A 12,335-nucleotide genomic window follows, 5' to 3' on the forward strand; every position below is an offset into this window, starting at 1 on the left:
TGACTGTCACAGCTGTTTCCACCACACCCCCACCGTCCCTTTGCCATGTGAGGACACGGCGTTTGTTCCTGCCCTCCAGAGCCCAGGGCAGCCAGGTGCCCAGGTAGAAGGAGAGACCCCTCACCACACAGTGAACATCTTGGACTTCTCAGCCTCCAGAACGGTGAGAAATCTGTTCTTTAGAGATTACCCAGTCTCAGGTTCTTTGTTGCACAGCACGAAAGGACTAAGACAGGCTCCTGTGGAAGCCGTGGAGGAACATCTTCAGATAGCCGGGCTGGCCTGCCAGGACTCTCGCCTGGTGGGGCCTGCGGTACGTGAGGATCCAGAGCGTCACGCTAGGAGCCCAGCCGGGAAGGCCTCAGGGAGGCCTCTTCATGAGCAACAGATGAAGCAGAACCTCGATCTCAAACAGGGAGGCACAGGGGACAGGACACGTGGTGAGCCCTCTGCCAGCGCTGTGTGTGTGTGCTTGCACATGTGCACAGCTACACAGGCGTGTATACTGTGTGTGATACGTGTTAGAATTTGCACATGCTCATATCTGCATATGCACACACAGGTGCATGTCCTGTATGTGTATGTGTGCATTCATGTGTAATGTGTTATGTAGGTGTGCACGTATGTGTGTACATATAAGCACTGGTGTGCATGTGTCTGTGTATGCACAGGTGTCCATGTGTGCATGCACTTGGTGTGTGCACTTGCATGCATGTGCAGCTATAGGGGAGAATAGCCGATGATCACCTCTCTGGGACTGAGAGAGGCAGCCTGGCGAGGCACCGGCCTGGCCTCTCCACTCCTGCGCCTTCCCGCCCACCTCCCAGCCTCAGTGGTGCAGCTGCTGCCCCCAGATAGCCAGAGGCCGGGCCAGGGAGCCAGGCATCGGTTCCCGAGCTCACACTGCAGTACCTGGGGCCGGGAGGTGCCACAAGCAGGTGATCTCTGGATCACCACGCTCTCTGGGGAGAATGACTGTCACACAGGGATGCCTGGCGTGGAAAGTGCTGCTGTAGGGAGTCGTTCTGCCTGCGGGAAGCTGGGTGCGGGGAGTAGGGGAGTAACGTCTTCTCAGAGCCCCATCAGAAGTGGGGAAGTGGCCGGGCGCGGTAGCTCACGCCTGTAATCCCGGCACTCTGGGAGGCTGAGGCGGGAGGATCGCTCAAGGTCAGGAGTTCGAGACCAGCCTGAGCAAGAGCCAGACCCTGTCTCTACTAAAAATAAAAATAAATGAATTGGCCAACTAAAAAAAAATATATAGAAAAAATTAGCCAGGCATGGTGGTGTGTGCCTGTAGTCCCAGCTACTCAGGAGGCTGAGGCAGGAGGATCGCTTGAGCCCAGGAGTCGGAGGTTGCTGTGAGCTAGGCCGACACAACGGCACTCTAGCCGGGGCAACAGAGCGAGACTCTGTCTCTAAATAAATAAATAAATAAATAAATAAATAAATAAATAAAGGCAGAGATCAATGGGGTGTGGGAGGGAGAGAGAGAACCAAGGAACCCCAGAGCCCGGCACGGGATGGGACACATGAGGGTGTCCTGGCAAGGATGAGGCAGTGCAAACACACAGAACACACCAGACAGGAGCTCGCTGGGAACAACACAGAATTATGCGATAACAGCATTGGAGGCACATGAAACCCTGAATGGAGTAGGTGAGTGCCTGGATAACTATAAAATGCCAAACACAAGAGCCCGAAGCGGAGGGAACAGGCAGATCCCATGTCTGTCAGAGCCTCCCCTTCCCTCGCAGGGGCCGGCCAAGTCCCCTCTGGGAAGAAATGTTCCGGAGAGTGAAAAAGAGCGGGACGTGCCCAGCTCGCATTAGGAGATGGGAGCAACGGGGACTCCAGCCCTGACGGGAACACACCAAGAGGAGAACCCGAGAGGCCCGTCTCACTCGGGGATTCGCGCAAAACATCTGAAATAAAACATTAGGTGACTGGACCCAGTTATACGTAAGAAATAGACCTTGTGGTCCCGTTTATCTCGTTTGCTATCAGACAGTATCGACGCAACTCGTCCCATTAGCAGGCTGAAAAAGGAACGTCCTCTGAGCAACTCAGGCACGGACACACGTAGGACGCCCAGATGAATCTGTGCTCTGTATAAACAACAGATAACTCCTCATTGTCATGTGTCCCCTGCCACAGAGCTAGATCCAGAGGGACTGAAAGTAGATCCACGGGGCTGTGGGGAGAGGACAGGAGTGTCTGCTGATGGACACAGGGCTTCTTTCTGGGGTGGTGAAAATTGCAAAATAAGACAGTGGAGGCCCCGAGCAGTGGCTCACGCTTGTAATCCTAGCACTCTGGGAGACCAAGGTGGGCGGATCACTCAAGGTCAGGCGTTTGAAACAAGCCTGAGCAAGAGCGAGACCCCGTCTCTACTAAAAATAGAAAGAAATTAGCTGGACAACTAAAAAATATATAATATTTAAAAAATTAGCCGGGCATGGTGGCGCATGCCTGTAGTCCCAGCTACTCTGGAGGCTGAGGCAGGAGGATCGCTTGAGCCCAGGAGTTTGAGGTTGCTGTGAGTGAGGCTGATGCCATGGCACTCTAGCCCAGGCAACAGAGTGAGACTCTGTCTCAAATAGAAAGGAAAAAAAAAAAAAAAAAAGGACAGTGGAGATGGCTGCACTACTCGGAATATACAACGCTGAGCCGCATGTTTTCTTGTTCTTTTTTTTTGGTGCAGGTGGGGTCTCACTCTGTCACCCAGGCTGGTCTTGAACTCCTGGCCTCAAGCCGTCCTCCCACCTCCGCCTCCCAAAGTGCTGGGATTACAGGTGTGAGCCACCGGCACCCGACCCTGTACACTGTCAGTAAGTGAGTTTTATAGTTACGTGCATCGAATGCCAACAGATCCAGGCTCGTTCCCAACTCTGCCCCCAGTGACCAACATGGCGGGAAAGTGGAGGAATGAGGGGTGGGGAGGACAGCACCACCCTGCGGCCTCCCCACCCTCCACCCCTGTGCTGAGACCCCTTTCATGATGCACTGAGGGCTAAGTCTCGAGGGCTGCTGTTTGCTCCGAGTGCAGCTGGGAGTCCAGAATCTTCCGTCTGCTGCCTGTGAGGGCAAGGAGAGACCCAACAGGGACACGAGGCCGGCGGGGATGAGCAGACACAGCAGCCGCGACGCCAGGGGACAGGGGGGTCTCCAGAGGACAGTGTTCACGCAACCGTCCTGAACCCGGGATCAACGGGGGCAGTTTGCTTCCCGTCCAGAGTGCCCCTTGGGAGAAGGGCCTCATTGAACGCTACGCTGCGTTCATCGCCGGACCCCCGACCGCTGGAAGGGACCCCCCCATATTCTCTCTCCCAGATTGGCCACAAAAACAAAGAGGTTTTATATTTTTTAATTCTTTTTTTTTTAGACAGAGTCTCACTCTGTTGCCCAGGCTAGAGTGAGTGCCGTGGCGTCAGCCTAGCTCACAGCAACCTCAAATTCCTGGGCTCAAGCAATCCTCCTGCCTCAGCCTCCCGAGTAGCTGGGACTACAGGCATGTGCCACCACACCCGGCTAATTTTTTCTATATATATTAGTTGGCCAATTAATTTCTTTCTATTGATAGTAGAGACGGGGTCTCACTCTTGCTCAGGCTGGTTTCGAACTCCTGACCTCGAGCAATCCACCCGCCTCGGCCTCCCAGAGTGCTAGGATTACAGGCATGAGCCACCCCACCCGGCCGAGGTTTTATATTTTTTAATTCTTTTTTTTTTAGACAGAGCCTCACTCTGTTGCCTGGGCTAGAGTGCCGTGGCGTCAGCCTAGTTCACAGCAACCTCAAACTCCTGGGCTCAAGCGATCCTCCTGCCTCAGCCTCCTGAGTAGCTGTGACTACAGGCATGCACCACCATGCCTGGCTAATTTTCTCTATATATTTTTAGTTGGCCCATTAATTTCCTTCTATTTTTAATAGAGACGGGGGTCTCGGTCTTGCTCAGGCTGGTTTCGAACCCCTGACCTCAAGCAATCCGCCACCTGCCTCGGCCTCCCAGAGTGCTAGGGTGACAGGTGTGAGCCACCGCGCCCGGCCATGATTAAATTCTTATTAACATTTCTAATAAAGGTTTTTACTCTCTTCCTAGCTTTACTTATTTTTTTCTTTTTTGAGAGTCTCACTTCTGTTGCCCAGGCTAGAATGAGTGCTGTGGCGTCAGCCGCTTAACTCACAGCAACCTCAATCTCCTGGGCTCAAGTGATGCTCCTGCCTCAGCCTCCGGAGTAGCTGGGACTACAGGCATGTGCCACCGTGCATGGTTAATTTTTCTATATATATTTTTTTAGTTGGCCAATTAATTTATTCCTATTTATAGTAGAGATGGGGTCTCGCTCTTGCTCAGGCTGGTTTCAAACCCCTGACCTTGAGCCATCCGCTACCTGCCTCGGCCTCCCAGAGTGCTAGGGTGACAGGTGTGAGCCACTGCGCCCCGCCCATGTTTAAATTCTTATTAACATTTCTAATAAAGGTTTTTACTCTCCTCCTAGCTTTACTTTTGTAAATAATTTACACATGGACTTAGAATGTAAAAGACAGGCAGGAACTAATCTCCATTTCCTGGTACACTAAGAGGAGGACGGGCTCACCTCCACCTGCACTGGAACAGCCAGGTTGGGTGTCTCCCGCAGGCTGGGCCACTCACATCCTGAAGCCAGGGCTGGGTGGGAGGGCACGGGGTGTGTGGGGGGGAGGGGCTAGGCAGAAACAGCCGGTGGGGAGAGTCCTGCCGGGCTGGTGGGGGCAGAGTGGAGGGTGTGGGGGGATGGGGTAGCAGGCTTGCCTGGGCCTGAGGCCACGAGGCTTCCAGGAGCCTCGTGTTTGCTGGGACAGCAGAGGGGTTTTCTCGTGTGTTCCAACGCTGTGCTGCTGCGTTATCACCTCCTGACATGCAAGTTTCCATGAAGCACCCCCGAGTCACAGTGCACCTCCCTGCGAGGCCCCAGCGGCATCTGCCTATCTGCAGCCTGCAAAGGAAGCACTCACCCCACGGCCAGGAAACAGAATATGAGCGGGGAAGCCCGGCAGGGTTGCGTCTGCACCAGCCCCAGAGCCGAGCCTTTCCTCCCCGTCCGAGTCCGAGTCCAGGCGTCTCCCCGGCCCTGCAGGGTGTCCCTGGAGCTCGATGGTCAGCCAGCCCTTTCTGGGCAGCGCTGCACTGGGGGCCCTGACAGTGGCAGAGGTTGGCTGTGGGCTGGCAGGGAGGCTGTGGCCGGGGAAGCAGCCTGAGCAGGGCACAGATGGGACAGAGCGGCGAGAGTGAGTTGCCGGTACCCACTGAGGTCCCCCAGCCGTCAGCGACAGCCCAGAGAGCTGGGAAGGGGGACAGGGCACGGCCCACCTGCAGGGTGCTGGCTCCAGCCTTGCAGACAGTCCCAGCGAGGCAGGGTCTGCATTTTTACCCCTGAAGGGTGAGAACGTGACTTTCAGGCCAGGCCTGAAAGTTCCAGAAATTCACAATGACAAGAGCCTTGGTGTCCCCAAGCTAGAGTCCCAAAGGATGGAAAGCTGGAGGGCCACCCTCCTCTGGCAGTGGCCTCAGCCCTGCAGGTGGGTGAACGTGGAGACGTCAAGGAGCAGGTGGGTGGGCCAGGCAGGTGTGCTCAGGGGTCTGTCGGGGTCCTTCAGAGCAGAAGCTGCAGGGGGCATGCAGAGTTTCGTATGACATGTGGCTTGTCACTGGGGTTTGGCTTGTCACTGGGGTTTGGCCCAGTGGTCGGGATGGCGGGGGGGGGGGGGGCGTGGGCGCCTCAGGAGCTGGGTGGACCATCCTGGCCCCCGGCGGGGGGGGGGGCTGTCCTCACCTCCTGCTGGAGTGAGAGGGGCTGCAGACGGCCTCCTTCCTCTGGGCAAGTCACGAAGCTGCCACCAGTGACTGAGGGGCCCGTCCCCAACGCCGGAGCCTGGTCCAGGCTGGGCTCAGTCCCCTGCAGAGGTTGCTGGGAGGGCTCAGGGCATTGGCTGTGTCCCCGCCAGCCTTCTGCAAGGGGCCTCATTAAACAAAACAAGCAAACCCAGAAAAGGGCCTGGGTCCAGCGAAAACTCCAAATGGTAGAAAGGGACAGAGAGTGGGACGTCCAGCCGTCACCTCCCCAAGGACCCTTCTCGTCCCAGAGGCAGCTGTGCCCCCTCCCCCCGGGGACCTGGAACTGAGCCAAATAGAGACAGCACAGGAAGTCATGCTCCCCCTCCCACGGCTTTGCTCCTTTCACCCAAGTGGCCAGTTGCGACGCCCACCTGGGCCCCCTCACGTGGGGGATTCCCTGCTGCTCCTCCCTCCCTGTCACTTCTTTTTTTTTTTTTTTTTTGAGACAGAGTCTCACTCTGTCAGCCTAGCTCACAGCAGATCCTCCTGCCTCAGCCTCCCTGGTAGCTGGGACTACAGGCATGCGCCACCATGCCCGGCTAATTTTTTCTATATATTGCTAGTTGGCCAATTAATTTCTTTCTATTTTTAGTAGAGACGGTGTCTTGCTCTTGCTCAGGCTGGTTTTGGACTCCTGACCTCGAGCGATCCGCCCGTTAGCCCAGCTCACAGCAACCTCAAACTCCTGGGCTCAAGCGATCCTCCTGCCTCAGCCTCCCAAGTAGCTGGGACTACAGGCATGCGCCACCATGCCTGGATAATTTTTTCTCTATATGTTTTTCGTTGTCCAGATAATTTCTTTCTATTTTTGGTGGAGACAGGGTCTCGCTCTTGCTCAGGCTGGTCTCGAACTCCTGAGCTCAAGGGATCCGCCCGCCTCGCCCTCCCAGAGTGCTAGGATTACAGGCGTGAGCCTCCGAGCCAGGCCCGAGACAAGGTCTTGCTCTGTTGCCTGGGCTGGAGAGCAGTGGTGTCATCGTAGCTCACTGCAGCCTCCAACTCCTGGGCTCAAGTGATCCCGCTGCCTCAGTCTCTTGCGTAGCTGGGACTGCAGGCGTGCGCCACATCTGACCAGTCTTTCTCATTTTACGTAGAGACAGGCTCTCATTACGTTGCCCAGGGTGGTCTTGAACTCCTGGGCTCAAGCGATCCTCCCACCTCAGCCCCCCCCAGTAGCTGGGACCACGGGCGTGACCGACCGTTCTCGGGACTCCAAGGTCCCCGTGAGAGCCTGCCACTCTCACACAGCTGTAAAAAGACCAGACTTCTCACCGCTCAGGGCCCTTGTGTCAAACGTGCCAACTGAGTCACAGAGCTCACGCAAGTGGCTGTGTCCACCGCGAGTCACATCCGTCTTGGTGGTCCGCCGAGGCCCTAAAAACGGCAGAGGGATGAGCAGGCCAACGGGCAACGCTTCCTTTCCCAGCCACTCAAGCCTTCCCTTTCAGACGCGGGACCCCCACACTCCGCCCCTCAAACGCCTCCCCCTGCACACGTTGAGAAGGGTGTCCCCACCCCCCCCTTCAGTCCTCCTGCCCTCCTCCTCCGCAGCCCCCCCAGCGCCCACTCGCCAACACCTGCCCGGGAGATACCCAGGCCCCTCCTCCCTCGACCCTTTTATTGAAAAAGACCCAACCTCACAGCCTAGAGACTGGGCTTCACTTAAAAATCTCCGAGGACAAACCGGGCCCCTTCGACCTTCCTGACAAACGGCCTTTTCCGACAGTTTCTCTGCTCCCACCCCAGCCCAGCTGCTGGGAGAGTTCTGCCCCGGATCCGTCTCTCCCAACTCAGACCTCCCGATCCTCCGGAGACACCCACCTCTTCTCGGGCGGAGAACTCGCCCACGCCTGCGCCTGCCTGCGCCTACCGGCCCTGCCGATCCCAGGCCTCGGTCCACCCGCCCGCCAGAACCCCCTCGAAACTGAGCGCTTCCATAGTGTGGTGTGTGTGGCTTCTTCTTGTCCCTGTCCTCTGCCTTGTACCGAGTTCCCCCGAAAATAAGCCCTACCCATGACATAAGCCCCAGCAGGATTTCTTTTCTTTTTTTTTGAGACAGTCTTGCTTTGTTGCCCAGGCTAGAGTGAGTGCCGTGGCGTCAGCCTAGCTCACAGCAACCTCAAACTCCTGGGCTCAAGCGATCCTCCTGCCTCAGCCTCCCGAGTAGCTGGGACTACAGGCATGTGCCACCATGCCCGGCTAATTTTTTCTATATATATTAGTCGGCCAATTACTTTCTATTTATAGTAGAGACGGGGTCTTGCTCTTGCTCAGGCTGGTTTTGAACTCCTGACCTCGAGCAATCCGCCCGCCTCAGCCTCCCAGAGTGCTAGGATTACAGGCGTGAGCCACAACGCCCAGCCTGCCAGCAGGATTTCTAAGCATTTGTGCAATAGAAGCTGTACCCTGAAAATAAGACCTAGTGACAGGCGTGGCTACGCAGCGTTTCTGCACAACCCCTGCAGGTCGTCGCAGAGCGGGAAAGACGACGAGCAGTCCTTCTCATCTGCCCCTGTCGAGCGCTATGGCTCGACATGAGAGATTGGGGCCGATGGTTCTAAAGGAAATAGAGTCGCAAGAGATTCAGGATGGAATTCGGGGTTTGGAGAGTTATGATCATGTTCCAGAAGAAGACTTAACTCTATTTGAATAAATGTAGATTGTTGTACCGCACCTAAAAAAAATAACACACCCCCTGAAAATAAGCCCTAGGGTGTCTTCTTGAGGAAAAATCAATATAAGTCCCTGCCTTATTTTGGGGGAAACACAGTACTTCTCTCGTCATTCCGTGAATGTCACCACAACCGGCTTACGTGCCAGGTCCCCCCCTTTCCCCTACACTGGGAACCCCAAGTAATACCCCCCACCACAGATGCTCTACGACACCCCTATTTACCCCCGTCCACGAGGCTCTCCAGCTTCTCAAAACCGTGAGCTCTTATTTTTTTTTTTTTTTTGAGACAGAGTCTCTCTCTGTTGCCCGGGCTAGAGTGCCGTGGAGTCAGCCTCGCTCACAGCAACCTCAGACTCCTGGGCTCAAGGGATCCTCCTGCCTCAGCCTCCCGAGTAGCTGGGACTATAGGAATGCACCACCATGCCCGGCTAATTTTTTTTGTATATATCTTTAGTTGGCCAATTAATTTCTTTCTATTTTTAGTAGAGACGGGGTCTCGCTCTTGCTCAGGTTGGTTTCGAACTCCTGAGCTCAAACAATCCGCCCGCCTTGGCCTCCCAGAGAGCTAGGATTACAGGCGTGAGCCACCGCGCCCGTCCTGTGAGCTCTTCTCGCCTCGTGTGGCCGCGGTTCTCTTGGTGAACACCTCTCTCAGGGCCTCTCCTGGCTCTTCTTTCAGCCCTCATTTTCAGCTGTTTAATAACAGTCTTTTTTTTTTTTTAAGGCAGAGTCTCACTCTGTTGCCTGGGCTAGAGTGCCGTGGCGTCAGCCTCGCTTACAGCAACCTCCAACTCCTGGGCTCAAGCCATCCTTGTGCCTCAGCCTCCGAGTAGCTGGGACTACAGGCATGCGCCACCATGCCCGGCTAATCTTTCCTGTTTTTAGTTGTTTGGCTAATTTCTTTCTATTTGTAGTAGAGACGGGGTCTCAGTCTTGCTCAGGCTGGTCTGGAACTCCTGAGCTGGAGCAATCCTCCTGCCTCAGCCTCCCAGAGTGCTAGGATTATAGGCATGAGCCACCGCGGCTGGCCTTTAATAACATTCTTATGAAACCAAACTGGAGCCTTTGTGGTTTCTCTCTGGCATGATTCCTGTCCCACCTCTATTCTACCTGTTAAGACCATCTGATTCTACCTGTCTCCCCTTAGTGACCCTCAGCTGGACTCTCACGTAGGGACAGCCGTATGACCCTAAGTCAACAGAAAACAGTTACAGCAAAACAGACCCTTGTTCATCCACCCCAGTCTCAAATCCATTGAAAAGAATATCAATTCTGGCTGGGTGCGGTGGCTCATGCCTGTAATCCCAGCACTCTGGGAGGCCGGGGCGGGAGGATCGCTTGAACTCAGGAGTTGGAGACTAGCCTGAGCAAGAGTGAGACCTTGTCTCTACTAAAAAGAGAAAAATTAGCTGTGCATGATGGTGCACACCTGTAATCCCAGCTACTCAGGAGGCTGAGGGAGGAGGATCACTTGAGCCCAAGAGTTTGAGGTTGCTGTGAGCTAGGCTGCCGCCATGCCACTCTAGCCCAGGCAACACAGTGAGACTCTGTTGCAATAAAAAAAAATGATAATACCAATTCTAACCAAAGAGAGGGGGAAATGAAAGGGCAGCCTTGCTAATAAACTGAGAAAAATAAACTAACAGAAAGAGAAAAAAGGGAGAGATAATAGTGCAATTGCCCCTTTGTTTGATTTACCAGCTGTGGCTTCACTCATTGTCTTTAAGATTAACCCCTGTGACTTGTTATTTGTAGGAGTTTGTTCTCATGGCACTTACGAAGACCTGAGCAGACAGAAGGAGCCTGAAGCTTCCCGGTTCCCGACAGCCCCGGTTCCAGCCTCACAGTAAAGAGAGGAAAAAATGGAAAACAGAGGCAGCACTTCACAGCTGCCTTCTGCTACCAACTTGCAACAGTAACTTGTTTTTTCACCCTTTACTCCCAATAAAAACCCAAACCCCTTATCCTCCCTGCCAGCCCTCCGTTCCCTCCTCGCTGAGCCCTTCCCTCCCTTTGAGAAGTAAAATAAACTTTCTTTCTTTAAAACCATCCTAATGTTCACGTTGAGAGTTCTTTTGTAGCCTGAGCTATGAGTTCCTGCCCTCCCATGGCCGTGGGCTGGGCTGAGCCTTGGTGCTGGCCTCAACCCCTGCCCTGTCCATCAGCTTCTCACCTGCCCACCTGGCATGTCCCCTGCTGTCACTCTTGCCACATCCTCAGCCTGCCTCTGCTCCATGGGCTGCCATCCCGGACGGGAACAGGGACCCTGTAGTACCCTCGGTCAGGTCGCGAGGCTCCCAGCCCACAGCCCTCCTGGTCCCACCTCCCCAGAGTGAATGTGACGACCGGTTTCCCACCTGACCCACCTACCCTGCTGGCCCCACCTGACTTACCTGCCCTACTAGCCCCACCTGACCCCCCTGACCAACTTCTCCCACCTGACTTACTTTATTTATTTATTTATTTCATTTTTTATTTTTTGAGACAGAGTTCCGCTTTGTTGCCCAGGCTGGAGTGAGTGCCGTGGCGTCATGCCTAGCTCACAGCAACCTCCAACTCCTGGGCTCAAGCGATCCAGCCTGCCTCAGCCTCCCGAGTAGCTGGGACTACAGGCATGCGCCACCATGCCCGGCTAATTTTTTCATATATATTAGTTGGCCAATTAATTTCTTTCTATTTATAGTAGAGATGGGGTCTCACTCTTGCTCAGGCTGGTTTTGAACTCCTGACCTCGAGCAATCCGCCCACCTCAGCCTCCCAGAGTGCTAGGATTACAGGCGTGAGCCACCGCGCCAGGCCCCACCTGACTTACTTGATCCTCCTGTCCCACCTGGAGTCCAGGAAGGGCTCACCAGTTCCCCCCAGATCAAAGCCCCTCCCACTTTGAGGTGGGAAATGGAGGAACCCCAGCTCTGGGTGACCTTAGAGTGTCAGAGCTCGCTGGGGCGGGAGGGCAGTGAGGGGCCGGCAGAGGGTCTTGAGCTGTTTTGTAGGAAAGGAATGGGGGAGTGGGTTTCTAGGGCTGGCAGGGCAGCACACAGATGAATTAAATGAGTGGCAGGTGGGGGGAGGAGCTGGCAGAGGGACAGTGAGTGGAGATGTGTCTGGAGCAGCGACCCCGGAGGCCAGGGGTCATGAGTGTGTCCTGGGGCGGCCGAGGGTGTGCATAGGGTAGTGAGCTCCCCAGGAAGGAGGAAGGGGTGGGGAGAGGACGGTGAAACGCGGCGGTGGGGGTCCCAGCAGTGAAGACATGAGGGGCCAGGCCTGGACCACAGACGGCAGAGAACACTGCAGTTGTTGGGCTTTGTACCTGCACGGTAGTTCAGGTGCCTTCTAGAAGCCGTGGGGAACACAGCTGGCAGAAACAGAATGTCCCCAGTGATCTGGCCCCAAACGTGGCCTTTGCCACCACCGGTCCTGGGTCCTCTCCCCAGCGGTCCTGCCTTGGGGCGGCTGCTCCACCCCTCAAGGTGCGAGATGAGATTCCCCATCGACACTTCCTGTTGGCTTCAATTCTCCAGGTGTGTGCAGAGCAGCAGCCACGCCCGGCTGGCACCTGACACCCAGCCCTGCTCCGAGGAGCCCGGAGGTGGAGCCGTCAGCAGCACACATGCGTGCACACACCTGGACACGCATGCGCCTGCACTCATGTGTGCAAACCCTCCCTCGCCCGTGCACACTCATGGGCTTTGTCACACACAGGTGCACACGCACAGTGGGCCTCCAGGGCGGGACGGGCCGAGGGGCCGGACTAGGGAGGGAGGGCACCTGCTGGGGCGGCTGTGACC

The sequence above is a fragment of the Microcebus murinus genome, unplaced genomic scaffold, assembly GCF_040939455.1.
Source record: "Microcebus murinus isolate Inina unplaced genomic scaffold, M.murinus_Inina_mat1.0 scaf010_hap2_Mmur4.0, whole genome shotgun sequence".
In the NCBI taxonomy this organism is placed as follows: Eukaryota; Metazoa; Chordata; class Mammalia; order Primates; family Cheirogaleidae; genus Microcebus; species Microcebus murinus.